We start from the raw sequence: 27,722 nt of genomic DNA, 5'->3' as shown, positions 1-27,722 counted from the left end.
TCTGCATCTTGATCTGTAGTCAACAGGAAGTGAATTGTGACACCGCAGGTAGCCAGAGCACAGGAATCCTCAAAGCCCGTCCCCACAGTGACACACTTCCTCCAACAAGGTCACACCTCCTCCAGTAAGGCCACACTTCCCAATAGCGCCAGTCCCTTGGGGGACATTTTCTTTCAAACCACCACAGTTGCCAAAGAGCTCTTTATTTTAGGTCAGTCAGGGCTGTATCCACGAAGTGTTTGTGACAAACTCATCTCAATTCAAAAGAGAGCCACAAGTCTCCTTCTCAGAAGAAAGAGCTCCTCCCAAGACTATTTGCACTGGCTTAGCCAAGGGCAGCCTTAAACACCCCAGTAGGTTTTCTGCCTTACCCTCAGTAGGTTTCTCTGCCAACAGGTTAGCCAGATCAAAGCTGAATTGAAAAACTATAACATCAGGTTTATTTGAGCAAAGCAATGCTTGGGCAGGTTCTCCAGTCCCAGAGATCGAGACTGTAGAAGCTACACACTTGAATGACAGCAGGGAGATTGTATAGGTTTAGACCAGGGGTGAAGGTGTTTGCCACAGGCTGGGTTTGTGCCCAAATATGATCAAAAGTTTAATACTTAGGCGGGGTCCTGGGCTGTTGGTGGCAACAGGGGAGGAAGGTGCAATAGTTGACAAGAATGCAGCACTGGGCTTCTTGGTGCCTTTTCCTTGCTGGGTAGTCTCTGAGAGGTGAGGTTTGGAGAGAGAGGGTGCTAGACCTTTGCCTACAATCCTCTCTGTTTCGGCTTCATTTCCCCTTGTGTCCTGCTGGAGATTGAACTTGGTGCCTCACATGTGCTAGGCAAGCATCCTGCACCAAGCTGCATTCCCAGGTGACCCTTGAGCATCGTAAGACCATCCATTCAGCAAAGGCACTTCCAGAGTGCTCACTCCCTCTGCCTTCCCTCTTGACTCTACCTGTGGATCATGCATCTATTTCATACGAAGAAACTTCATCACTGTGAATACAGAGTGATAATTTCTTCAGATTTCCTACACCCTCTGCTTTTGCTCTGCGACCACTTCTAGAGAAACGGTCCCTCTTAAGAGGAATATATTAGAGGGACTTTAGAGACATCTGTTCCTTGTTAAAATCAATCTGCCCTAATGCCCTTTGCTTTTGGAATTCCTGTTCTATCCCACGTGACCACGGCGTTGACTGTCAATCAAAACCTTGCATTGTTTTCACTACATAGCGAACTGCGCCGGTCAATCTCTACCAAGATCCATGCATCATTGTAGCCCAGGGCCACAGTGCCAGCATAGTCAGGCTGGGCCATATCCAGAGCCTGAGATAAAAGTGGAAAGATTGCCGATGCTCTCATCCAGCATGGGAGCACAACCCCCGGGGATTAAACACTGAGCACTCCCAGTGGTCTTCTGCAGAAAGAGCCTGCCTGGGAAGGAAACACACAAAGAGACGCTGGACCGGGAGGTGGTGTCACACCACTAGGTTCTTTCCGTCAAGCCTGATCCTTCCTAATAGGGGCCACGGGGCTCCAGCTAGGTGTCCGGTTCCTGATGCTTGCCATTGGGAGACTCTAATAAACAGAAAGACTCTTTTCTTCTCCCTGTCCTTCACACGTCATCTGCACTTTTGGTCAAGGCTCTCTCCATCTCATAGAATCCTGTAGGATTTTGGAGCTGGAACCGTGCATCTGTGCATTCCAAGACAAACCGACCCAACCTGTTTGTTCATAAGCTGGGTTGAAAGATGTCAAGTATTTCCTTGCACATCCCCAATCAGCTTCATTTTGCACAGAGGCTCCAAGGTTGTAGTGTGTATATTCCTATCTTCTGCATACTCCCAGACTATCCTTTGTGTGTGTGTGTGTGTGTGTGTGTGTGTGTGTGTGTGTGTGGTGTTGCAGATCCCCCAGCCAAAATTCTGTGACCTTTTGTGTTTTATGATTCGGAGTATGTGAACTTTTTCGACAGGTCACACAGACCATAAGCTCCTCCGGGGCAGGGCTGGGGCACAGTTTAGTGTTAGTCTGCCTAGCACCCAGGTCTTCACACCCAGCACCTCACAGAAGCCACCAGCAGAAGCAGGGAGGCCTCTAGATGCTTGCTGTGGTAAAATGTGGCATGGGATTGTCTGATGATATGTGTCTGGATATTGTTTTGTCAACTTGATACATGTTAGATTTATCATGTATCTGGGAAGAGGAACTTCCATCGAAGTGGCCTATCAGCAAGTGAGGGAGACGTTTTCTTGATTCGTGGTTGATGCGGGTGTGCCCAGCCCACTGTGGGTGGTGCCGTCCCCTGGGCTGCTGGTCCTGGGTTGTATAAGAAAGCAAGTTAAATAAATCAGGAGGAGCAAGCCAGGAAACAGCACTCCTTCATGGCTTTTGCTTCTTTTCCTGTCTCCAAGTTCCTGCTTTGAGTTTTTGCCCTGACTTCCCTTCAGTTTGGAGAGTGGCAGGGATGTGTCAGCTATGTAAACAAACGTTTTCCTCTAAAAGTTGCTTGTGGTTGTGGCGTTTATCACAATAGTAGAAAACTAGCTACGACACTATGAATACTAACACTGGGGGAAAATTAAAGGCGGATGAGCCTCAGAGACGTTGGGCTCACGATTTACTACCACAGCCTTGAAAGAGTTTTGTGGATTTCCAGCCTTCGAATTCAGGTCAGGTTTGGTGTCCCTGCCCTCTCGACTTCAGGGAAAATGTTCTTCCTCCACTACAGTTTCTCAGTGGGGACAAACCTTTCCTCAGCTATAAAGAGTGAAGTTATGTGGTCTCCCTGAAAATGGATGCGGCTGGAAATAATCAGATTAAGCGAATTAAGTCACAGAGAAACAAATATATGTTTTCTCTTGTTTGCAGATCTTACAGCTTATACAGACACATAAAATCACAGATGTACAGATATTTGTAAATAGAAGTGCAGCCGTCCAGGGCAGCAAAGGGAGCTAACAGGAGGGGACAGGGCAGTGAACAGGGTGAGGAGTGGAGGTGAGGTGGGGAAAATATGCTCCAACACGTTGTATACTTGTGTGGAAACGGCCTGAATGTAGCCCAGAGTAATGAAATCAATGAGTTCTGTTCCAAAGATCGATTCCAAACACCAATGGGTGTTGTTAGGCAGATGAAATAGAAAATAATAACAAAAAGGGACAGAATGTCTAAGTACCTCTGTGCTGAGAGGGGCCCTTTGTAGATGAGGTCCCTCCTTAGGTTCATTTGGAGTTCAGTGGCAGGATAGAAAGATCTGAGGTTCTTACACACGCAGCATGTAAGCACACACACACAGAAAACTGTGACAATTAGTCAAACTGCCCATTTTTAACAATAGCTTCTGGTTAGAAAAAAATTGACATTTTTTTTTGTTATTTGTATCTGCATTTAAAAAAAGATTTAAAAGATTATGGGAGGCTCTGTGTGGTGGTTCACTCCTTTAATCCCAGTACTCAGGAGGCAGAGGCAGGTGGATCTCTGAGCTCTAGGCCAGCCTGTCTTTAGAGTGAGTTCCAGGACAGCTAGGGCTGTACAGAAAAAACCCTGTCTTGAAAAACCAAAAAAAAAAAAAAAACAAAAAAAACAAAAAAAAAATCACGCATGTGTATGTGTGGGTATCTGTCTGCACATGAGTGTAGTGTTACCAGAGGCCAGAGACTGATCCTGTGGAAGTGGAGTTACAGTGTCTGTAAGCAGCCCAGCGTGGGTGCTGGGAACCAACTTTGGGTCCTCTGATAGAGAAGCACACCTTTTTTCCTTCCTTCCTTCATTTATTTATGTATTTTTAAAGTCAAGATCACTCTATGTAGGTCTATTTGTTATGAAACTCACTCTGTAGACCAGGCTGGCCTCAAACTCTTGAAGATCCGTCTGCCTCTGCCTCCCGAGTGCTGGGATTAAAGTTCTGTGCCACCATACTCAACCACAGCATCCCTTCTTAACTGTTGAAACTTCTCTCTCTCTCTCTCTCTTTCTGTCAATAAAGTGCTTTTCCTAGATTATCTAGAATTACTGGGGCAGGGGTATCCTCAGTCAGTAACCCCGGCTGGTTCGGAATTCAATATGTAGATCAGGTTGGCCTCAAACCCACAATAATCCCCCTGTCTTTGAGGTCTTTCAAGTGCTGAGATTAAAAATGCCACATCAGGACAAAGTCGTCTTTATGTTGGATTAATTGTTTGATAGCAGGTATAGAACTCAATGCTGGTGTATACCAAGCACATATTGTGTGTGCTATGGCAATACACTCCTAATCATGATGCTATATTGTCTTACCCTTTGTGTGTGTGGGGTTTCTTTCTATACTTAAGGGTCTTTGTTTCTCTGTTCTGTGAGGGAGTTTCTAGATTATGCCACCTGAGGTGGAGAAACCCACCCTAAATGTGGGTGGCCTCCTTCTATGGGGTGGGGTCCAGTCTTAGTTACTTTTCTATTGCTATGATAAAACACCATGACCAAGGCAATTTATACAAGAAAGGGCAGTTTTTTAGTGGGGTGGAGAGTGGGACTTATAGTTCCTGAGGTAGGAGGAGTCCATCACATCACTGTGGGAAGCATGGCAGCAGGCACGAGACACGGCTGAAGGAATAGTTGAGAGTCGGAAACAGAGAAAGAGAAACCACTACTATGAGTGTCTTATGAAACCTCAAAGCCTGCCTTCTTTCCGTGACACACTTCCTCCAGCAAGGCCACACCTTTTAAACCTCCCCCCAAAACAGCCCTATTTATTGCTCTAAAGGCAGTGGGACCCGGGAGAATGGAGCTAACAAGGAGGCTGACTAAGTCTCACGCAATAGCAACTTTATTCAGAGCATCAGACAGTTCATGCTCTGAGGGTTAAGAGAGTCACATGAATAAAGTGTGCAATCGCAAGGGCAAGCTACATGTGGTGGACAAAAGCCACGTGCAGTAAAAAGATGTTTTCCCATATAGACATGTAAATAACAATAGCCAGTTGTCATGAATAATCTGAAGTAAACTTACCCCATCCGCTACACCTAGGAGGGGCACGAAAACTCAACCCAAGAGCAAGTCTGTGTTTTTGCAGAAACTGAGGTCACAAGACTCTTGTTTTGCTTTCTTGGAGTTTTCTTATAAGCACACAGAATTCTTCTTCTACAAGGACTCCATTCTTGGAGCAGGTTCTGACAAACTACCATCCAGGGAGCAAGGGTTCAAATGCCTGAGCTATGTGGGACACCCCATTCAAACCACCCTAGGTCTGGACTGAATACAAAAGAGAAGGTGAGCTGAGCACCCGCATCCGGCTCTCTCTGCTTCCCGACTGCGGAGGCAAAGTGGCTAGTTCCTGCCACAGTGACCTTCCTGCCATGCTGGACCAGGCTAGGCTTTTTCCTTTGGGTCACCAACTAGCTCCCAAATCATGACATGGAAAAAACCTTATTAGCTATGAATGTTTGACCCAGTTTAGACTGAATTTCTGGCTACCTCTTTTAACTTAAAATTAACCTTTTTCTCCTTTATCTACTTTTTGCCTTGGGTTTTCTTTCTTTCTTTCTGTATATCTTGACTTTCACTACTTCTCATGTCTGGATGGCAGCTTGTATATGGAGGTTTCTCTGTCCTGCCTGGTACCACAGCTGCTTTTAAATAATCGCTCAGGGGCTTAATATTAACTACTAAATGGTTTTTTTTCCTATAGCTTAGGCTTATAGCTAACTAACTCTTGCATTTAAATAAGCCCATTTCTATTAATCAATGTACTGACAAGTGACAATGGCTTTGACTGGTCTGCTGGCATCTTGTTTCTTGGTAGCTGACTCGAGGTCCCCCCACCCCAACTCCGCCTTCCTTGTCTAAGTTCTCAGTTTGATTGTTCCAATAACTTTATCCTGCCTGGTTACTGGTCAAACAGCTTTTATTATCAGCCAATGAGAGGAATATACATTCACAGCGTACAGAAAGATCATCCCATAGCAGCTGCCGCCTGGCTTCTGGTCCCGGGCGTGTCCCTCTTCCTCCTCGTTTTCTTCTCTCATTCCCCTCTTTCCTAGATTTCTCCTTCTGTTTATTCTCTCTGCCCACCTATCCTTTTTCTGCCCATCCATTGGCCATTCAGCTCTTTCTTAGACCACTCAGGTGCCTTAGGCAGGCAAGGTGAAACAAAGGCAACACATCTTTATATTGTTAAACAAATGCAACAAATGTAACACATCTTTACACAGTTAAAATAATATTCCGCAACACTGAACTGTGAACTGAAATAAACTTTTAAAGTTTATTAAGAGTTTCTTTCTTGGGCTGGAGAGATGGCTCAGCGGTTAAGAGCATCGCCTGTTCTTCCAAAGGTCCTGAGTTCAATTCCCAGCAACCACATGATGGCTCACAACCATCTGTAATGAGGTCTGGTGCCCTCTTCTGGCCTGCAGGCATACATGCAGACAGAATATTGTATACATAATAAATAAATAAATATTTTTTAAAAAAGAGTTTCTTTCTTAAGTTGCTTTTATCAGAATTTTGTTACAAAAATAGCTAACATAATGTGATTATGGAAGTCACAAAATAATCCCACGCCAATTCAGAATTATGAATAATAAAAGGGTTATTTATTTAAGGGAAAACTTACAGATCACTGTCCTAGATAACAGTCCTCTTCATGAACAGGATAGAGTCAAGCAGCCTGAAGCAGGATCAGGAAGAAAGAGATCAGGCACAAAACAACTTAGGGACTGGAGAGAAGGCTCAGAGAGAATCTGAATCCTTCTTGTGGGTTCCTCGAGGACCTGCTCGCCTCCACATATAAACACAATAAAACATCTGGGAGGTTGTGGTGCACAGTTTTAATCCTAACACTGGGGAAGCAGAGGCAGGCAGATCTCTGTGAGTTCGAGGTTAGTCTGGTTTTGAGTTCTAGAACAGCCGGAGATACACCAAGGGACCCTGTCTCGTAAAAGCAACAATAACAACAAAAACAAAACTCAAAAAACAAACAAGCAACACACACACACACACACACAAACACACACAAAGAGAAAGAGAGAAAACAAATCTGTAAAATAAAATGAGCTTAGCTGGGTCTAGTGGTACATGGTTTTACATGAGTGTCAAGTTGGGAGCGTAGGCCCCAGCCCCTCGCATCTATCCCAGCCCCCAGGCCTGGTCTGGACTCCAAATCCCAGCAGGCCAGGTCCTGACCCCTCCCTGGGTGTAAGGTCAGGACCACTCCCCAGGGTATTTAAATAAGTTCCCAAAAGAGGTCGGTGGTCAGTGGCATTTGTGCAGCTTCCCGGTTACCCCTTGAGGCCACCCGAGAGCGCAGAGCTCCCATTAAATCTGGATATTTCTTAATTTGGCTTGTTTTGATTTGGCTTGATTGGTAATTTTGTGTCGGCAGGGAGCTTGCATTAGGAAATAATCTAACAATGAGTTTATCTTGAACTTACTAAACAGGCTTGGCTTTAACTTTCTGTGAGTTCAAGTCCAGCTTGGTCTACATAGTGAGTTCCAGGACGGCGAGGGCTACATAATGAGACCCTGTCTCGAATAAACAAAATGAAGAAGAAACAAATACATTCGTTTTCATTTTAGTTACTTTAAAAAGATTTATTTGTGCCAGGCAGTGGTGGCACACGCCTTTAAACCCAGCACTCGGGAGGCAGAGACAGGCGGGATCTCTGTGAGTTGGAGGCCAGCCTCGTCTACAGAGTAAGTTTCAAGACAGGCCCCAAAGCTACACAGACACTCTGCCTTGAAAAAGAAAACAAAACAGAGAGAGAGAGAAAATTTATTTATGTGTGTGTTACGTGTGGTGTGCGCCATGTGTGTGCGGTGCCCATAGAGGCCAAAAGAAGGCATCAGAGCCTCTGGGGCTAGAGTTACAGGTGTTTGTGAGCCACCTAATATAGAAGCTGGGAACCAAATTCAGGTCCTCTCGATGAACAACATGAGTTCTTAACTGCTGTGCCATCAACACTCTAGCCCCTTTATCATTTTTTAAAATTAATTTGTTTTTCATTTTGAGCTTAATTTCCCCCCTAGGGTCGTTAGCTGCCCTTGTTTCAGAGATGAGCTCTGTAGATAGAAGTAAACCCCACAGAATCATGCAAAGCACAGCATTTTACAAGGACAGTCAAATTCTATTTTAAGGCAAACTTTATGGAAACAATGCTAAGCTTAGCTATTTTGGGAATCGAGAGATAATTTTCTATCTTAAAGGGGCTGTCCTGTGACTGCATCAGCCTGCCGGCAGGAAACTTCACTTGCTCAAACATTGTTTCAGCTCCATTGTTTCCACTGGCTCCCTAAAAATATTTCCCTAGTTCCACCTTTCAATCAAGATATCCCAACAACCCCCCTTAAAGCGTTAAGTTTCAGTGAGTTCAAAATAGCCAAGGTTCATGCCGTGGACACTGCTGCCAGGTGATTGTTTTGACCCGGAAGGAGTTTCGAGCTCTGCTGAGGTGGCCCAGTTCCAGGAGACGAACTTCAGTTCCAAGTCAGATCTGAGTGTGATGGCTCAGGCCTGTCATCATCACATCCAGGAGGCTGAGGCAGGAGGATAGCTTTGAGATCAAGACTAGCTTTGTCAGCAGAACGTGGAGGCATGCACCGCACCTTAATCCCAGGACGCAGGGACAGAGGCCTGTGGATCTCTGAGTTTGAGACTAGTCTGGTTTATACAGCAAGCAAGTTCCTGGTGAGTCAGGGTCACACACTGAAACTCTATTTCAAAACCAAAACCAAAACCAAAACCAAACCAGAAACAACAACAACAACAATAACAAAACCCAAAACCACAACAAAACAAAACAGAAAAACTAATACTACTTTTGTCTACATAGCAAGTTTGAGATCTATCTGAGTGACATAAGACCCTGTCTTTAATAAAATAATAATACATTTTCCATACAGGCATGGACCTGAAGCGTTACCCTGAATTCAGCCTGAGGACTCGGAAGGGAAATGGCGCAATCTCCCCCTGCACCTGTGACGTAGTTCCGCATACAGAACCAGAGTAGGGAGGCCTGGAATGGACAACGAACGGTGGGCTAATGGGGGGATTAAACCCAAATGACAGCAAAAGCTGTCAGTGTAGGGGACTGCCTTGAAGTTGAAAACATACAAATCCACACAGAAGGGAAAGGTCAGGGAACAAGGCCCGGCCTGAAGATTGTCTGTCTGTGGGATGCTGTATTATGCTAAAAGCTAAAGATTTTCTGCTGCAAAGGGTGGCTGAGTGCGGTGCCTGTAATCCCTGCACTCAGGAGGAAGAGACAGGAGGATTCCAAGTTCAAGGCACTTTGGAGTCAGTTTAGGCTTCATAGCAAGACCCTGCCTAACAGATCAATCAATCCGTCATTTAAGCAGCCAATCTATCAATGGATTCACTTTTAGCTACATACTTTCCATGTTCCGAAAATAGTCATTCAAACGGACGTTTGAACCACGGTGTTCGTCAGAATCCAAAGCACAAACACTCCAGATATCCATCAAGAGATGAAGGATGAGCCTGTGATGGCTGTGTATGCTGGCACTCTCAGCACTCGGGGAGAGAGTCGAGAGTATAAGGCAATCCTCAGTGGGAATTGGAGGTCACTCTCGGCTAATTGTGATCCGTCTCCAACAATCATACCCTCCCTCCAAATCAATGAATCAGTAAAATATGGTGTATTCAAGCAATATAATACTTTTCAGCCATGGTCAGAAGGAATGAAATTCTGCTACAAACTACATGATGAACCTCAAAAACACCGTACAAACTGAAGTAAGTAAGCTAGTAGCAAAAGTTGCCTAGGATAAGCACATAAGCGGGTAGCAAACTAGAGTAGATTTACTGTGGGCCAGGAAGTAGGAATGGAATGATGAGGCCTAGTGGAATTCCTGTTAGAATTAAATGATGAGAAACAATTCTGGCGACAGAAGGTGATGGCTGTACAACACTGTAAAAAGAGTTCAATGAGTTGTGCACCCAAGATTTACCCTATTGATCCTGCTTTGCTACCCCCTGAACTCACTGCATTTACTATTGTTAAGGTTACTTCAGATCCTCCTTATCCGAGCTTGAGATTCGGCCACTGCTTGGCCTCTTTGAAGCATTAGCAGCAGACTCTTCTTTCTGCAACCAGACCTTGGCTCCCTTAACATTGCTCTCTCCTGGCCTCCCTCTGGTCTTCTCAGGGGCCTTGCTGGCTCCTCTCTGGATTACAGATTGAGTTCCATTGCTTCTCTATAGCTCTGCCTGGTGATCTCCATCAGTCTCTGGCTGTGAATGTGAATGTCACCCGAAGATCACAGACTTCCAGATTGACAGCTCTCATCCTTACCTGTCCCTACCTATTCCTGAATATCAGACCCATTGGCCCAGTATCTTTACAGACACTGCCAAGGCAGTTGGTGGGCTCCACAAACTTCAGAGGTCTAAAATACAACTTTCAATCAGTCTCAACCTTTCCCCTCATAAACATGCTCTTACTTCAGTTTACCTTTCTTCTTTCTTTCTTTCTTTCTTTCTTTCTTTCTTTCTTTCTTTCTTTCTTTCTTACTTTTCTTTCTCCCTCCCTCCCTCCCTCCCTCCCTCCCTCCCTCCCTCCCTCCCTCCCTCCCTTCCTTCCTTTCTTCTGTTCTTTCTTTCTTTTTTGAGATGTGTCTCACTCTGTATCCAGGCTGGCCTGAAACTCATCGTGTGGCTCTTGAACCCCAGGCAATCTTTCTGCGCCAGCCTCATGAGGACCAGTGAGTTCCCATTAATAGAGCTTGGCTCTATTTTAAAAAAATGTTTCCTAAATTTTTGTGAGTGAATGTCATACATGTGCAGTTGCACCCAGAGGCCAGGAGAGACTGTTAGATTCCCTGAAACTGGAGTTCCAGGCAGTTTTGAGCTACCTGATGGGGTGCTGGAACTAAACACGGGTCCTCTGGAAAAGTAGAAGGCACTTTTGACTGCTCGGCCGTCTTTCCAGTCACCTGACTCTATTGATCCATCTTTACAGTTGCTCTTGGTACCTTTCAGAGCCTTTGGTTCAGGGCCACTGTGGATGCTAAAATCCACAGATGCTCAAGTCATACACAAGATGAGGGTACTATTAGCATCTAACTTACATATATCCTATTCTAAACTTTTGTTCATTTGCTTTTTGTTATTTTCATTGTATTTAATTTTAGTTATTATCATCATCATTATTATTATTTTGGTTTTTGAGACAAGGTTTCTCTGTGTAACCCTGGCTGTCCTGGAACTTGTTCTGTAGACCCGCTGGCCTCAAACTCATAGAGATTGGCCTGCCTCTGCCTCTTGCAGTCCATCACCCAGGTGTTTTTATTTTATTTTATGTGTAGAGGTGTTTTGCCTGGGTTTATGCATCATGTATGTAAGTGATGTGGGATGTACTTCTGTATGTGTTGCTTTTACTGACTAATGAATAAAGCTGTTTTGGCCAATGTCTTTGCAGAGTAAAAAGCCAGGCAGGAAGTCCAAGCAGAGATACAGAGAAAAAGAAGGCAGAGTCAGGTAAGATGCCAGCCAGCCATGGAGGAAACAAGACATATAGAAAATGAAGTTACACCATGGCCACGTGGCAATACATAGATCAATATAAATGGGTTAATTTAAGATGTAAGAGCTAGCTAAAAATATGCCTGAGCCATCCACCAAACAGGGTTGTAATTATTCAGGTCTGAATGACTGGGAAATGAAAGTACAGTTTCTGTTTACAGTACAGTGCCTGAGGAGGCCAGAAGAGGGTGTGAGATCCACTTGAACTTCAGTTACATACTGTTATCCACCATTCGGATGCTGGGAATCAAACTCAAATTCTCGAGAAGAACAGACAGTGCTTTTAACTGCCGAGTTCTCTCTCCAACCCCTGTTTTTAATTTCTCTTTTTCTTTCTTTCTTTCTTTCTTTCTTTCTTTCTTTCTTTCTTTCTTTCTTTCTTTCTTTCTTTCTTTCCTTCCTTCTTTCTCTCTCTCTCTTTCTTTCTTTCTTTCTTTCTTTCTTCCTTCCTTCCTTCCTTCCTTCCTTCCTTCCTTCCTTCCTTCCTTTCTTCCTTTCTTTCTTCCTGTCTGTCTGTCTGTCTGTCTCTCTCTTTTTTGAGATAAGATTTCACATAGTTCTGGCAGGCCTTGAACTTGCAATGTAGCTAAGACTGGCCGTGAATACCTCATCCTCCTGCCTTCACCTCCAGAGTGTTGGGATTACACGTATGTGCCACAGTGCCTGACTTCCTCTATGTACTCTAAATCACCTTTGGCACTAAGAGAAGGGGAGTTCTGTGGTTTGGATGTTTGTCTATATAATTCGATAATGGCACTTTAATTCCCCAGATTACTTTTCATTCCACTCTTGGGGATGGAATTCAAGGTGTTTCACACACAAGCATGTTGTCGCTGAGTTCCATCCCCAGCCCTTGTGTTTTTGAGACTCGACTTTACTGTTGAACTAGGCCAGTTTTGAACTTGCCATTCTTCAGGTTTTCCCTCTTGAGTGCTGACAGTACAGGATGACACCATCACACCTGGCTTTGAAGACAGGCACTGATGGCAACTGGAGATGAGACGAGACAGAGAAACAGAAGATTAGGATGCCGTGGGAAAGAAAGCATAGGACAGAAACCCTCGTCCCCGAAACTGGTCAACTTTTCCTGTTGTTAGAGCAGGAAGCTTTAGACGTTACTGATAAAGTCCAAATTGCCTCATGGAGGCAACAGACATTTTTCTAAAGACACCTCAAACAAAGACGTCAAAAATCATAAATCAACTGTGCTTACATTGGGCTCAAAATTAGAACTATAACCTCTAGTTTCTTGCATTCACCTCTCACTCTGAAGTCTGAACACGACCCCATAAGTCCATCTTACAATTTTGTTCCTAAAGAGCATTTTTTAACCTTTAAACCTTTTAAACACAGGCTCTGAGTAAAGACAGAGAAGCACAGATCCTAGATGGAGCTGTTGTGTAGTTAAGGTGTGACTCTGCCATACCCACAGTAGGTCTTGCTTCTCCTATGAGTGCCTCTCTTTATTCAACTCTTTGCCCAAGATCTATGTTAAGGCCAGGCACGGTAATGCATGCCTTTAGTCCCAGCACTTGAGTGACAGAGGCAGGGAGATCTCTGAGAGACGGAGTCTAGCCTGGTCTATGTAGCGAGTTCCAGGTTTGGCTAAGGTGAAAGTCTATGGGAAGATTATTGTGGGTCCTATTTGGGATAGGGTAAATTAAGACAGCATCATACTGTTTCTCTCCTGGACTAAGAGTTTCAGAGTTGACGCCTTCTTGGTCAAGGGCAACTTCCTGTCAGAGTATAGGAGGTAAAGATGGGGATTTTTGAGGTTGAGGAAAAGATCAAGGTTGAAGGGCAGCTGTCCTCGTTGGCAGGCTATTGAGATGGGTCAGCAGGGAAGTCTTAGTTAGGGTTCCTATTGGGGTGAAGAGACACCATGACCATGGCAACTCTTATAAAGGGAAACATTTTATTGGCTGGTTTACAGTTTCAGAGGTTTAGTCCATTGTCATCATGGTGGGACATGAAGGCACGCAGGCAGCTGGAGAAGGAACTGAGAGTCCTACATCTTGATCCTGCAGGTAACAGGAAGTGGTGTGAGACACTGGGCATATGTGAGACTTCAAAGTTTTATTTAATAAGATCAATTAGAATTCGCATTACACCCTTCCTTCAACAAGTGACACACTTCCTTCAACAAGGTCATACCTACTCCAGCAAAGCCACACCTCCTAATAGTGCCTCTCCCTATGAGTTTATGGGGGCCAATTACATTCAAAACAACACACACACACACACACACACACACACACAGCAACTTAGTCTCTGATCTCTACAGGTGCTTATGCACACACATGCATAAAATAGACGACAATGCAATTTTTAAAAATGAAGAGGGAACTGATACACACTTTTGTGTGTAGAAGCCAGAACACAGCCTTAGCTGCCTGTCTTTCCTCAGGTGTTGCCCTCCTTGGGGTGCTTTTGCTTTCGTTTTTGAAACAGGACTTCTCGCTGGCCTGGAAATCTCCAAATAGGTTACAAGTGTTCTGAGAATTACAAACCCATATCGCCACACCCAATTTCTTTTTTCACAGGTTCTGGGAATCGAACCCAAGACCCCCTGCTTGCCAAGCAAGCAGCTTACCAACTGTGCCATCTCCCTAGTCTGCAATTGCTATTGGGTAAAAGTACAAAATAGCCAGGTGATGGTGGCTCAAGCCTTTAATCCCAGCAGTCAGGAGGCAGAGGCAGGCAGCCAGGTCTGTGAGGTGAGTTCCAGGACATAGTTGTTACACAGAGAAACCTTGCCTCAGGGTGGGAGGTGGGTGGATGGGAAAGTACCAAGTACTGTAGAGGCTTAACCACCAAAGGAAACAGGCATACCTCAAGTGTCAAGCCATGTCTTTGGCTACTGACTCACAGAGACCAACTGAAACCAATTTTATGACAGAGGAACTCTGATGTGGGCTGTGATTTAGATGCTATCTGTAAATTGCTACCAGTGTTTTAAGCATAACAATGGCATCGTGATTATGGAAGAAATGCCTGTGGTTTTAGAGAAACATCCTGGAATATGAAGAGATGAAGTTACACCACGTCGGAAATTAGCTACAGGAAAAGAGGAACATTGAGGGAGACTCAATTGGAACAAGAGGAACTATTGTTGATGGTGGGGTCCACTCCGGTATAATTTCTACTGGTGAATATGCATGAAGGTTTCTTTTCGTTTATATGTTCAGAAAGTTAAAACCTGAGGGTCCACTCTACCTGCAATCCTCAGGTGGGTAGGAGCCTGGTGGTGACCTTGCTGTGGCTGTGTGGGTGGTGGAGGTGGGTGGGCTACCCCCTCCCAACCCCCGCTCAGCCAGGGTGGCCTCTGATCTGGGCTCCGGAGTTGGGAAAGGGAGCTGACCCATGGAAGACCCCCGTCCTCATCTACGCTCAATGGCTGGGAACCCCCGAGGCTGCTCTCTTGGCAGCGCGTCCCGCTCTCCGGTCCAGGGCGGATGGAGGGATGCGAAAAACAGGAGTTCCTTTGCATCCATGTGTGTCCGTGAGTCCTCAGCAGCTCCCACTACCGCGGGTAGGGTGTGAGAAACAGTGGTTTATGGGGGAAGTTTGCTATGTTTGTTTTCCCCGAGATCAAAACTCTCATCTCTCTCTGTTAACATAAGCCATCAGGGGCCGATCTGTATTTAATTTTCCCTGGGTGGTCCGGGGGTGACATCTTGCCCTTTTGTCTGACGGTAGGAACTTGGGAACCCTATCCTTCGGTCCATCTGCTTAGAAGACATCCCACCTCCTGCTGCTGGCCTGGCAGAGTGGGTGGATTCGGCTCTGAAAACTCTTTCTAAAGTTACAAGGCGTAAGAGTTCTTTACACGTGACTGCTCAGAGCAGAAGCCATGTGTCCTGGCCACGCTGGAGCAGACTGGTCCGCCAGCAAAAAAAAAAAAAAAAAAAAAAAAGCTTCAGAGGACTCCTGGTCCTATGTCTTTTTTTTTCTTTCTTCTTTGCTTGTTTTGAGATGGGGTGTGGGGGTGGGGTGGGGTGGGGTGGGGTGTCTCACTTTGTAGCCCAGGCTGGCCAGGGAATTCCTGACAATCATTTAGCCTCCATCTCTCTAGTGTTGGGATACCGTAGGGTGTGAGGCGCGATGCCCGGGAGGATGCCTTGTGCATTTTTTTTTTTTTTTTTTGCCTGCTTTTGTTTCTTTTGAGGTAGGGTCTTAGGATGTAGCCCACCTGTCTCAGCCTCCCAAGGGCTCCCAGGAGTATACTACTCTGCCCAGCTCCTTTGTAAGGTGCTAGTTTTTAAGTTGTTTATTTATAATAATTAAGTTATCTTAAAGAATACTTAAATTACTTTATTTGTTTGTTTGTTTCTTTACTTTTGAGACAGGGTTTCTCTGTGGAGCCCTGGCTCTTCTGGAACTCACTCTGCTGTGTAGATCAGGCTGATCTCAAACTCACAGAGATCCACCTGCTTCTGCCTCCCAAGTGCTGGGATTTAAGGTGTACGCAACCACTGCCTGGCTAAGTTCTACTGTTTTGAGACATGTTCTGTTATTCCCTAGCCTGGCCTCAAAACACAGCGTTGGTGCAGTCTTTGATTTCCTGAGCCTCCTTGGTCTTCCCCCCATATGCTGGGGTTTCACGGTCGCAATTTCATTATTTATAAGATTTATTATCATAGTGTTGAAGATGCAATACTGTGGATTGACGCTGGGACCTCAAGCACGTTAAGTAAATGCTCTACCACTGAGACACACCACTATCCCTTCCCTCCCTGCCCAAACTTACGAAAGATCCCTTGGGCTATGAAGTAGGTATTTCCACCTAGGAGAACTGCTTGCTAGGCTTCCAGTAGCTGGCTGGGCTTCACCCGGAACTGTTCCATATGGTCAGTGGAGGCGACTCCAAGGAGTGGATTTCAGAAGCACAGGTGTCAAGATGAAAAGGCACTTTGGTAACCCCCCCCCTTTAGGGGAGGAGTCCACCTTTTTTTCTTTAGTAGGAATAGTAAGACCTCCCAGGGCCCTCTCTTGTGCCAGCCTCTGAGAAGCCCTTGCAAGAGGTCTCTGCTACAGAAGAGCAAAGGTGCCCCACCCCCCATGACCTTCCACAAGCACAGCTGGAACCCAGAGGAGCCCAGGACGTTCTAGCGTCCTTTGTCCTGTGGCAAACTGGACACATCCTCCGCAGTGCACAAAGAACATCCGTCACACACTGTCTTTTTTCTTTCCCTGGCGTCTGAAATCTGTTCTTGTTGATTTCGCTAAAAGGCTGGATCCAATTCGTGGGCGCAGCAGGGAGTCTGCGCAGTTGCTATGGTCCGGGCGTCTTGACCTCATTACACCTGTGGATGGAGGCAATTATACATCTAAGATGCTGGGGCCCTTGCTCACCTGTGCCCGAACCTTCCCGGAGAGAAATCCAGAGATAAATGCATTTGCGCATGACCACGAAATTGGAGGTGGGAACGCATACTTGAAAAGCTGCAGCGAATCCACGTTGAGTTTTATACCATCTATTTTAAATATACACACTAATGCGGATAAAAGCTTGATGACTTATTTTCTCCAGAGGAAGGAAAGAATGAAAGAAAATAGGTTGTGCCTGGGGAACCCACACCCCTGCTAAGCCTCAGTACTTGAAGCGTCTGGATTTCAGGGGCCTAAGCACACTCCAGGGCATGCTAATGAACATGCGCACCCCCACCCTGCCCCGGGCAATCCTGTTATAAAAGGGTCTCTCTTTCTGCTTTTGAATCTGCTCACGTCAAAGCGCCTCATTGCTTGACGCTAAATTGTTCGCATTTTTCATGTCGATGGAGGCAATTATACATCTAAGATGCTGGGGCCGTTGCTCACCTGTGACCGAACCTTCCCGGAGATAAATCCAGAGATAAATGCATTTGCGCTTGACCATGAAATTGGAGGTGGGAATGCAGACTTGAAAAGCTGCATCGAATCCATGTTGAGTTTCAGGTGAGGCAGAAGGCATGTTTATCACCAACAGTTATAAAATGGAGGACTGTCCAAGTTTCCTTGACATTGTCCTCCCCGCCCCCACCCCAAGGTCTTTACAATCAGCTGGGGGTGGCTAATTTCCAGATGAAGTGGCGCCAGCTGGCTTGATGGACAATAGAAGTCAAAATATGTGAACGAGAACCGAGACAAGCGCGTAGTAACCTCAAGAGATGGTTTCAAAACCTACTTTCCAAGCCCTCAGGATCTGGAAGCAGGAGGACCGGAAATTCAAATCCTCACCTTCCTGGTGAGTTTGAAGCCTGTTTGAGCTATGTAGACCCCGGTGTCTGTAATACATGCTGACTAGTTTTATACCAACGCACAAAGGTCAGAGTGATCTGGGAAGAGGGAACTTCAGTTGAAAAATACCTCCTCCATATGGGCCTGCTAGCAAGACTGGAAAGCATTTTCTTGGTTGATGTGGGAGGGTCCCGGAGGGTCTTGCCCCCGCCCCCGCCCTGCCCCGCCCCCGCCCACACTCATTGTGGGTGGCGCCATCCCTGGGCTGGTGGTCCTGGATGTTTTCAGAAAGCATGATGAAGAGGCAGGCGGATTTCTGTGAGTTTGAGGCCAGCCTGGACTACAGAGTGAGTTCTAAGATAGGCACCAAAGTGACACAGAGAAACTTTGTCTCGAAAAACAAAACAAAACAAGCAAACAAACAAAAGTGACAATTTTATTATCTGTCATAGCCAGAACCTGGAAACAACCTAAATGCCCCTCGATAGAAGAATGGATAAGGAAAATGTGGTACATTTACACAATGGAGTACTACACAGCAACAATAATAATGATAATAGTAATAATAATAATAATGAGATCTTAAAATTTTCAGGCAAATGGATGGATCTAAAAAACATTATATTGAGTGCAGTAACCCAGACCCAGAAAGAAAAACATCATGTGTACTCACTCATAAGTGGCTTTTAGACATAAAGCAAAGAAAAACCAGCCTACAATTCACAATTCACAATCCCAGAGAACCTAGACAACAAAGAGGACCCTAAGAGAGACATACATGAATCTAAATCTACCTGGGAAGTAGAAAAAGACTCAGATCTCCTGAGTAAATTGGTTGCATGGGGACCGTGGGAGAAGGTAGAAGGGGAGGGGAGAGGAGGGGAGGGAAGTGGAGAAAAATGCATAGCTCAATGAAAACAATTTAAAAAAGAAGAAAGAAAGAAAGCAGGATGAGCAAGTCATGGGGAACAAGCCAGTAAGCTCATTCCTCCAGGGCTTCTATGCCAACTCCTGTCTCTAGGTTCCTGCCTCGAGGTTCTGCCTCAACTTCTCAGGACAGTGGACTACAAACTGGAAGGTGAAATAACTTCTTTCCCCACCAGCTGGTCATGGTGTTTTATCACAGCAATAGAAAGTGACTAAAGACACAGTAGGGGCTCAAGGAAGGTTGAGCTTCACTGGAAAGATTCCACTGGGTGGCCAGCTCTCTTCCCCATCCCCCCATTTCACAGACAGATCCTCATACCTATTTAGTAAGTCCCTTTCTTCTTTCCTCCTCCTCCTCCTCCTCCTCCTCCTCTTCCTCCTCCTCCTCCTCCTCCTCTTCTTCTTCTTCTTCTTCAAACATATTTGTTTATTTATTATGTATACAATATTCTGTCTGTGTGTGTGCCCGCAGGCCAGAAGAGGGCACCAGACCTCATTACAGATGCTGGTCAGCCACCAAGTGGTTGCTGGGAATTGAACTCAGGACCTTTGGAAGAGCAGACAATGCTCTTAACCTCTGAGTCATCTCTCCAGCCCCCCTTTCTTCTTTTTTAAAGATTATTTATTGTATGTGTAAGAATGTCTGTGCACCACATGCATGCCTGATGCCCACAGAGGTGAGATAAAAATAACCACATGGTAGTAAACACCAGTCAGCATGCACCATTTTTGTTGGACAGGGTATCATTTTTTGCAGCATTCCTTAAAGGTTCAGATCACAGGGTCTGGACTTGCCCTGCTAAGCAAGAACCCTTTGTCAGACTGTGTTATGTGATAACAAACTAGAAGTTAATTGTCTCTATATGTAGCCCACATACTGGTGCACTTGGGGACCATAAGTAAATGAGATTTTTATCGAAGTCAGATCTTTGAACAGGTAGTAAAAGTGTCAGCCAGAAAAAGCATAAACAGGAGCTGGCTTAGTGGTTAAGAGCACTGGACATCTTTTGGAGGACCCAGGTTCAATTCCCGCAACCGACATGGAAGATAACAAGCTGTCTATAACTCCATTTCCAAGAGATCTGATCCTCTCTTCTGGTCTCAATGGGCACCACGCTCAATTGACATTCATGCAAGCAAACACCCATACACATAAAACGTAAATGAACACATCGTTTGAAAAAAGGCATCAATTTCTCCGGAGAGATGTCTCTGTGGTCAAGAGTGTTTGCTCTTCCTCTGGGGGACCTGAGCTCAGATCAGAGGACCATATCAGCTGGCTCACAACTGCCAATGACACCAGCTCCAGGGGATCCAAAGCCCTCACCTGCCTCTGTTAGCATCACGCATGCACACATGCGCGCACACACACACACACATAACAACGAAAATGTTTAAAAGAAGAAAAACAAGAGAAAATGAAGGTTACAGGGAAGAATATATGGTGTGATTACAAGAGCACATAAAAGGATGCACAAATGTGTAATTGCATATGCATGCATAGAGTGCCCTACATAAAATGGGAATGACAGACTTCTATGGTAGTGGAATTTGAGGTGATTTTTCTCTTCAGGCCTTTTCTATAAAGAGAAAAACTCCACCAATATATTTCAGAATGAAAAAAAGAACCATCTATTTTCAGTTAAGTGTTCCCCAAGGAAAGTGGTCTGTTGGAAAGTAGAAAACATTAATTATAAGGCTATCAAATCTGATACTGAGTAAGATTTCTAGATTTAGCAAATAAAAATAGAAGCTACTCGGTTAAATATAAAGCTTGATAAACAGTGTCAGTATGTTTCCATGAAATATCTGGGACATGGCCTCTTCATTTTTTTTCAAAGACAGAAAATAAACGTAATGGCAGAAGTATAGTTTCTAAACTACCTATCTGTGCATATACACACGCACCACATATATGTTTACCTTTTTTTCAGTACTTATGATGGAACCCAAGCCTTGTACATGATAGGCAAGCAGTCCAACAAAGGCTACATTCCTGGCCCCCTTTTTCGCTTTTTGTTTGGAGACACTCAGTTGCCCAGGCTGCTCCAGAACTCCTCCTGCAGCCCAGATTTTGTGACCCTCCATCTTCAGCTGAATGGTGAGATTATTTGTCTACACCACTAGGTCCAACTTACTCATACGCATGTTTTCATTCTTTTCTGTCTGTGTAGGTTTTGTTTCAGATGCTGAGAAGTTATACTGTGTGCATGTTCTTCCTGTGGAACATGTATGGAGCCAAGCATTCAAAAATGTCAGAGGCAATGCTCTGGTTTTCCATTTGCATTTCTTTCGATTTTATTTTGGGATTCTGCAGATGGAACCCAGGCCCTCAACATGCAAGTTAAGTGCTCAGTCACTGAACAAGATCCCCAGCATGGGAGTATATCCGACTGGGTCTCTGCTTATATAAAATTATTTCATGTAGGTTAATATGAAGTTAAATGAGCTGGACAGATGGCTCATTGGTTAAGAGCACCTGCTGCTCTTTTGAGGACCCAGGTTTGCTCCCCGGCACCCACATAGAGGCTAACAATGCCTTTAATTCCAGTTCCAAGAGATCTGAAGCCAACTCTGGTCTCTGAGGGTACCAGCCATGCACACGGCGCGCGCGTGCGCGCACACGCACACACACACACACACACACACACACACACTCATACGCATAAAAAGGAAATTATACTGCCTTAAAGGCTTTAGTAAATCAAGGCTTTTCACAGCTTACCATTATCTTACGTTTAGGATAGATAGCTGATACTATTACTGTGTTTTTAGACTAGTTGGAAGTTGAGGAGGCTAATTGACTGGAATGGCAGAGCGTTTATGTCCGTAACTCTTTGCCTGCTCTGGATGTGCTCACCGATTTTATTTGCTAGATTACCTATGTATTTTTAGGGGGATGATCTTGCAATTATTCTTATCTTCTTAATGAACTTAACTCTAATTGAGGTCTTGTGGCACCTACCCATAACCTCAGAGTTTGGGAAGCAGAGGCAGGAGGATCAGGAGTTCAAAGTTATCCTTAGCTACCAAGCAGGCTTGGGGCAATCCTGAGCTACGTGAGGTGTATTCTCAAAGAATAAGAACAGGGGATTCCAGAGAGATGGCTCAGCAGTTAAAAGCACTTGCTGTTCTTTCAGAGGGCCCAAGTTCAAATCCCAGCATTACTCAAAAGTAAAGTGTGACTGTGGGTGTCTATAACCCCAGTGGGGGAAAAAGGGAGACACATAGACATGGAGATCTCAGGAGCTTGCTGATGGGGCAGCCTAGTCGAAACAGTGAGCTTCAGGTTCATTGGCAGGTTCTGTCTTAAAATATACTCATACTGAGTGATAGAGGACAACACTGAACGTCCTCGAGTGGCTGCTGTATGTGTACACACAGACGCGCAGACACACCCACACACCTGCACATACCACATACACCACGCCACAAACCTACCCCCAAACCAAACAAAGATGTGGAAAGGAGAGCTCAGTCTTGTGTCACTTTGTTCTTAATTTTTTTTTTTAGTGTTTCTGTTTTCTTTTTCTTTTTTTTTTTTTTTTAACTAGGACAAATTGACATCATAGCTATTAAAATCTCTTCAGCTGTTTCTTAGTGGAAACATCATGTCTCTGTCTAAATGTTTACTATGTGTTTGATTCTATTTTATCCTTTGTTATATTTAAAAATAAAGATCATCTGGAATTTATTGAGTTGCAGGTTTGTAGTGACTAGCTGATAAGATTTATCTCTCCAGATGACTTATTTGTTATTTTCAAAGAACATTCTGTTTTTCTTTCTCTCCCTTTGATTTTTATGATGACTTTTTTATCATACATTTAATTTTTAATATGTTTATCAATAGACTTATGTTCTTTTGATCTGTTTAGTTGAACACTATCATCACACTGCTTTGCACTATAAAATCTAACAGTGTGGTATTAGAAAAATGTTAAGAGCGTTATAGAATATGTATGATATAAATTATTCTAGTTTTATAGCATTTTTAAGTGCTATAGTTATTTCCCTAGCCCCCAAATACTGAATTCTTTTTCACTTTTTTCTTGAGTCAGGGTCTCACTAGCTCGTCTTGGTTGACCTTGCATGTGCTGAGTAGACCGGGCCTAAATCACAGAAATCCTCCGTTCTCTGCCTCCTGCGTGCTGGCATTAAAACTGTGAGCAGTTTCTTCCCCTCTTTGAGAAAGAATCTCCTGTAGCCTAGCCTGGCCTTGAACTCACTAGACCACTGAAGGTGAGTAGAACTTCTACTTTTCTTTCTTCTGCATCCTGAGCCCTGGGGCTGCAGTGGGCATCCCCATGCCCAGCTTATGTAGTGCTGAGGATTGAACTGAGGGCTCCACTGTTGGGGTCCGGTGCCAGCCCGGACCCATCAATTATTTCTCCGGACCAGAGGGGAGGCGTGGGAATAATTGAGACAACTCACAAAGCTTTATCGGGAGGGGGATTCTCAGTGATCCCTCATGAAATCCTGAGTTCACATCCTGTAAATTCCCCTGCGTTTATTCTCCAATAACAGCTTTTATACCAAAACATAAACTGAGGGGAAAATTCATTAGCATTCTGTTTCCTAGGTAACCAGGTGAATGGTTGTGGTTGCATCCACATCTACTTACACTCGCTCTGTCACTAGGCCGAATTAACGTCTCTTTTCAGGCGTCCTCCAAATTACAAAGAAGGAGCAGAACAACATCCTGACCCTCTGCTAGGGAGGTGACCACCTCCTGTGTGGCAGGTGCAAACTATGGCCTGAGACTCTGGCCACCATATCGTGTAGAAATATGGGCCTACACTCCATGCATGCTAAGCAAGTGCTCTACTGTTGTAAGAGGAACATCAGGGTGCTTTTCATCCCGCCCAGCTCCCGGCTGCCAGGCTAGCTTGGGTGCCACTCTGTAGTAAAAAGGAATGGGCCGTGTCCCGCCACCCGGCTAGCTTAACCTCTGAAATAACCACATGGAAATTGTATTCTTTTAACACTGCCTGGCCCATTAGTTCTAGCCTCTTATTGGCTAACTCTCACATCTTGATTCAACCCATTTCTAATAATCTGTATGTCACCATGAGCTAGTAGCTTACTGGGAAAGATTCAGCATGTCTGACCTGGCAGTTTCATGGCGAGGGGGGGGGCTCTCTGTCTCTGCCTCCTTTCTCCCAGTATTCTGTTCTGTCTACTCTGCCTATCTAAGTTTTGCCCTATCAAAAGACCAAGGCAGTTTTCTTTATTCAACCAATGAAAACAACACATAGAAAGAAGACCCTCCTACACCATTCTACCAACTGAGCTGCATCCCCAGTCTGAGGCTGCTCTTTCTGAGGAAGGATTAGGTTCTACAAAATCTCCTTTGGAACTGGAGATGGAATGATACCAAGGCTATCAACTAATAGGATTGCAGTAGTCAGTTCTCCACATAAGAATATGACCTTTCGCCATTCAGTCAATTCTCCTGGATGTAAGAGCAAAATTAGGCCTAGCATTGCTGTGGGACAATGGTTTGTACCCTGTCAATCATATTTTAATAAAACGCTGATTGGCCAGTAGCCAGGCAGGAAGTAGAGGTGGGGCAATGAGAATAGGAGAATTCTGGGAATAGGAAATCTCAGGCTGCAGTTGTTACCCAAACACAGAGGATGCAATATGTGACTGCCTTGCTGAAAAAGGTACTAAGCCATGTGGCTAACACGCACAAGAATTTGGGCTAATGTAAGTTATAAGAATCAGTTAATAAGAAGCCTGAGCTAATGGGCCAATCAGTTTAAAATTAATGTAAACTTCTGTGTGATTTCTTTGGGACTTAACAACTGTGGGAACCGGGCAGGACAGAAAAACTCAATCAACATAGTGATGTCCAATGTGGGGCTCAAACCCATAGCCCTGAGATTAAGAGTCTCATGCTCTACCGACTGATCTAGCCGGTGGTTCACCCCTTTAATATAGCACTCAGGACACAGAGGGCAATTCTCTCTATAAATTTGAGGATAGCCTGGTCTACAAAACAAGTTCTAGGACAGTCAAGGTTGTTACACAGAGAAACACTGTTTCAAAAAACAAAGCAAAACAACAATAAAAAACCCAGCAAAATCCTCTCTTTCTGTCCTTGACATTTACCTGGCCCTCTGAAATTTTTTATGGCGGAGTCCTACTGGACTTACCTTGGCTCCATACCAGCTACACTTTGTACATTCCATGTCTCTAAGTAATCATTCATGTTATTGAGCAGACTGAGTGGAGTGTTAAGAACCTCTCCACTATTAGCCAGGGACTTGTCCATAATTCTAATGCTTGGGAAGCCAAAGAAGGATGATGAGTTCAAGGCCTGCCTGAGCTGTGAAGAGAGACCCTGCCTCAAAAGATTCAAAACCAATCAAACCAAGGCCACTCCCATTCCTCAGTCTTGATTCCATTTTCCTTCTCACTCAGGGTTGGGTCCTTCCTCCTGCCCTGGTTGGCACTTGACTCCTCCTCCAGGTATCAGAACACAGCCATTTTCCCTAGTTCCACTCTTCTTTCTCTCTCCCTTCTTACCCAGATTCTTCAGAACTGATAGGATGCCCAGTCTTTGGGGGGAGAGGGGAAGAAAAGACAAAATCAGGCTGGTGAGAAGGTTTAGCAGGGAAAGGCCTTTTCCACAAAATCTGATGACCCAAGTTTGACTCCTACAACTTGTCCCCTACATGGCAAACATGTGGGCATTGCTAGTCCCTGGTCAAGTGGTTCCAGGCTGTTGTAGGATAGAATATTTGTTTAACTATGTAAAGATACGTTGTATTTGTTTTGTGTTGCAGAGTAATTGTTTGACTATGTAAAGATGTGTTGCATTTGTTTGTTGCATTTGCTTAACTGTGTAAAGATGTGTTACTGTTTGGCCTTGCCTGCCTAAGGCGCCTGATTGGTGCCTAAGAAAAAGCTGAATGGCCAATGCCTAGGCAGAGAAGGGACAGGCAGGGCTGGAGGGGAGGGAGAAAAGGGGAACCAGCCAGCCAGCTCAGAGTTAGCCAGCCAGACACAGAGGAAGCAGGAAAGCAGGATGCACAGTACACAGATGATGTAAACAATTCTCAGGGCAACACATAGATTTATAGAAAGGGGCTAATTTTAAAAAAAGCTAGCTAGAAATAAGCCTAAACTAAGGCCAAGCATTAATAATTAATAATAAGTCTCCATGTCATGATTTGGGGACAGGCAGTCCAAGAAAGTCTGCTACACCAGCTGTGTTAGAAAGCTAGCTAAGCACATTCACTAAGCATGAGACTGCATAAACCATCAAACAGCATTCTTTCCTCCACGGTTTCTGTTAGACACCTTGGCTGTGAGTGAGTCCCTTGGTCAGAGGTAATAGCGTGTAGAATGCCAATCAGGGTTGCCTTCACGTTCCTGCCCTGAGTTCTTTCCCTACAATGAACCTGGAATTTTAAACCAAATAAACCCTTCCCTCTTTCAGTTACCTTTGGTTAGTGTTGTATCACAGCAACAGAACAAACTAGAATGGGAGGATATAGCCTTCAAAGGTTCACCCGCACCCCCATGACTTAATTCTACCAGTGAGGTACCACCTCCTCAAAGTCCCACAGCCTTTAAAATAGTGTCCCCAGTCAAGGAACAAGTTTCAAATATGAGCTGTGGGGACAATTTAGAGTTAAGTGTAATAATTACCATGTCTGGACGGACTTTTAGCTGTCTTGTGTTCAAGAATGTTAAACCAAGTTAAGTTACATATATTATATATATATTATGGGGTGAAAGTGTGTTGAAAACTGTCTTAGTTAAGGTTTTTCGTGCTGTGAAGAGACACCATGACCATGGCAGCTCTTAGAAAAGAAAACATTTAATTGTCTGACTGGCTTACAGTTCAGAGTTTCAGTCCATTGTCATGATGGGACATGGCACCATGCAGGCAGATGTGCTGGAGAGGGAGCTGAGAGCCCTACATCTTGCAGGCAACAGGAAGTCATCTGAGACACTGGGCGATATTGTGAGCATGGGAACCCTCAAAGCCCACAGTGACACGCTTCCTCTAACAAGGCCATGCCCACTCCAACAAAGCTGCACCTATTAATAGTACCACTCACTATGAGATTATGGGGGCCAACTACATTCAGACTACCACAGAGACCCAACAGGACTACGTATGAAGATGATGGTGCTTTTTTGGATTTTGGTTTGGTTCTGAGATAGGGTTACATGTAAGTCAGGTTGGCCTCAAACTCCTCATCTATTTGAGGATGAGCTTTGTTGTTGGTTGCTTTTGCTCTTTTACTCTTTTGAGGGTTCACCACCCAGTTTCCAAATAAATCACACATGGAAGCTTATTCTTACTAATGAATGCCCAGCCATAGTTTGGTTTATTTCTTGCTAGCTTTTCTTAAATTATCCCAACTACAGTTGCTCCTGGACTTTTTCCTTGTCTTCATTTTACTCTTACTCCGTGGCTGGCCGGGTGGCTGGCCCCTGATGTCCTTCTCCTTTCTCTCATTGCTCTTTTTCTTCTTCATGTTTTTTCTTCTATTTATCTTTTTTGCCTGCCAGCTCTGCCTGTCTTTCCTCCCGTCTTGCTATTGGCCGTTCAGCTTTTTAGTAGGCCATCAGGAGTTTTAGACAGGCAAAGAATCACAGCTTCACAGAGTTCAACACATGCAGCAAAAACAAAAACAACATAGCTTTAAACATTACACAAATGCTCTGCAGCATAAACAAAAGTAACACACCTTAAAGTAATATTCTAGAAGAGAATTTGAATCCCCAAGTCTCCTGCCTCCACCTTCCAAGAGCTGGGATTAGGTCAAACTTGGTTCACAGAGTGCTGGAGCTCAAACCTAGGGTTTTGTGGGAGCTGGGCAAGTACTCTACCGATTGAGCTACCCCCCTAGCTCCCCCTAGCTCTTTAGAGATTAGGTCTCTAAAGAAGTAATTGAACTACAGTAGTGTGGACTCCAAAGACAGAATTACAACAACTTTCATTAATGATCTAATTGGGTTTTATTCTAACATCATGAATGGTGACAGCCTTTCCTCTACAGACTGGAGTGAGAATTGCTGGGCCATGGCAGGGCAGTGGGGTTTGT

The sequence above is a fragment of the Myodes glareolus genome, chromosome 1, assembly GCF_982192425.1.
Source record: "Myodes glareolus chromosome 1, mMyoGla1.1, whole genome shotgun sequence".
Classification (NCBI taxonomy): domain Eukaryota; kingdom Metazoa; phylum Chordata; class Mammalia; order Rodentia; family Cricetidae; genus Myodes; species Myodes glareolus.
Note: the sequence above shows the minus strand (reverse complement) of the source record.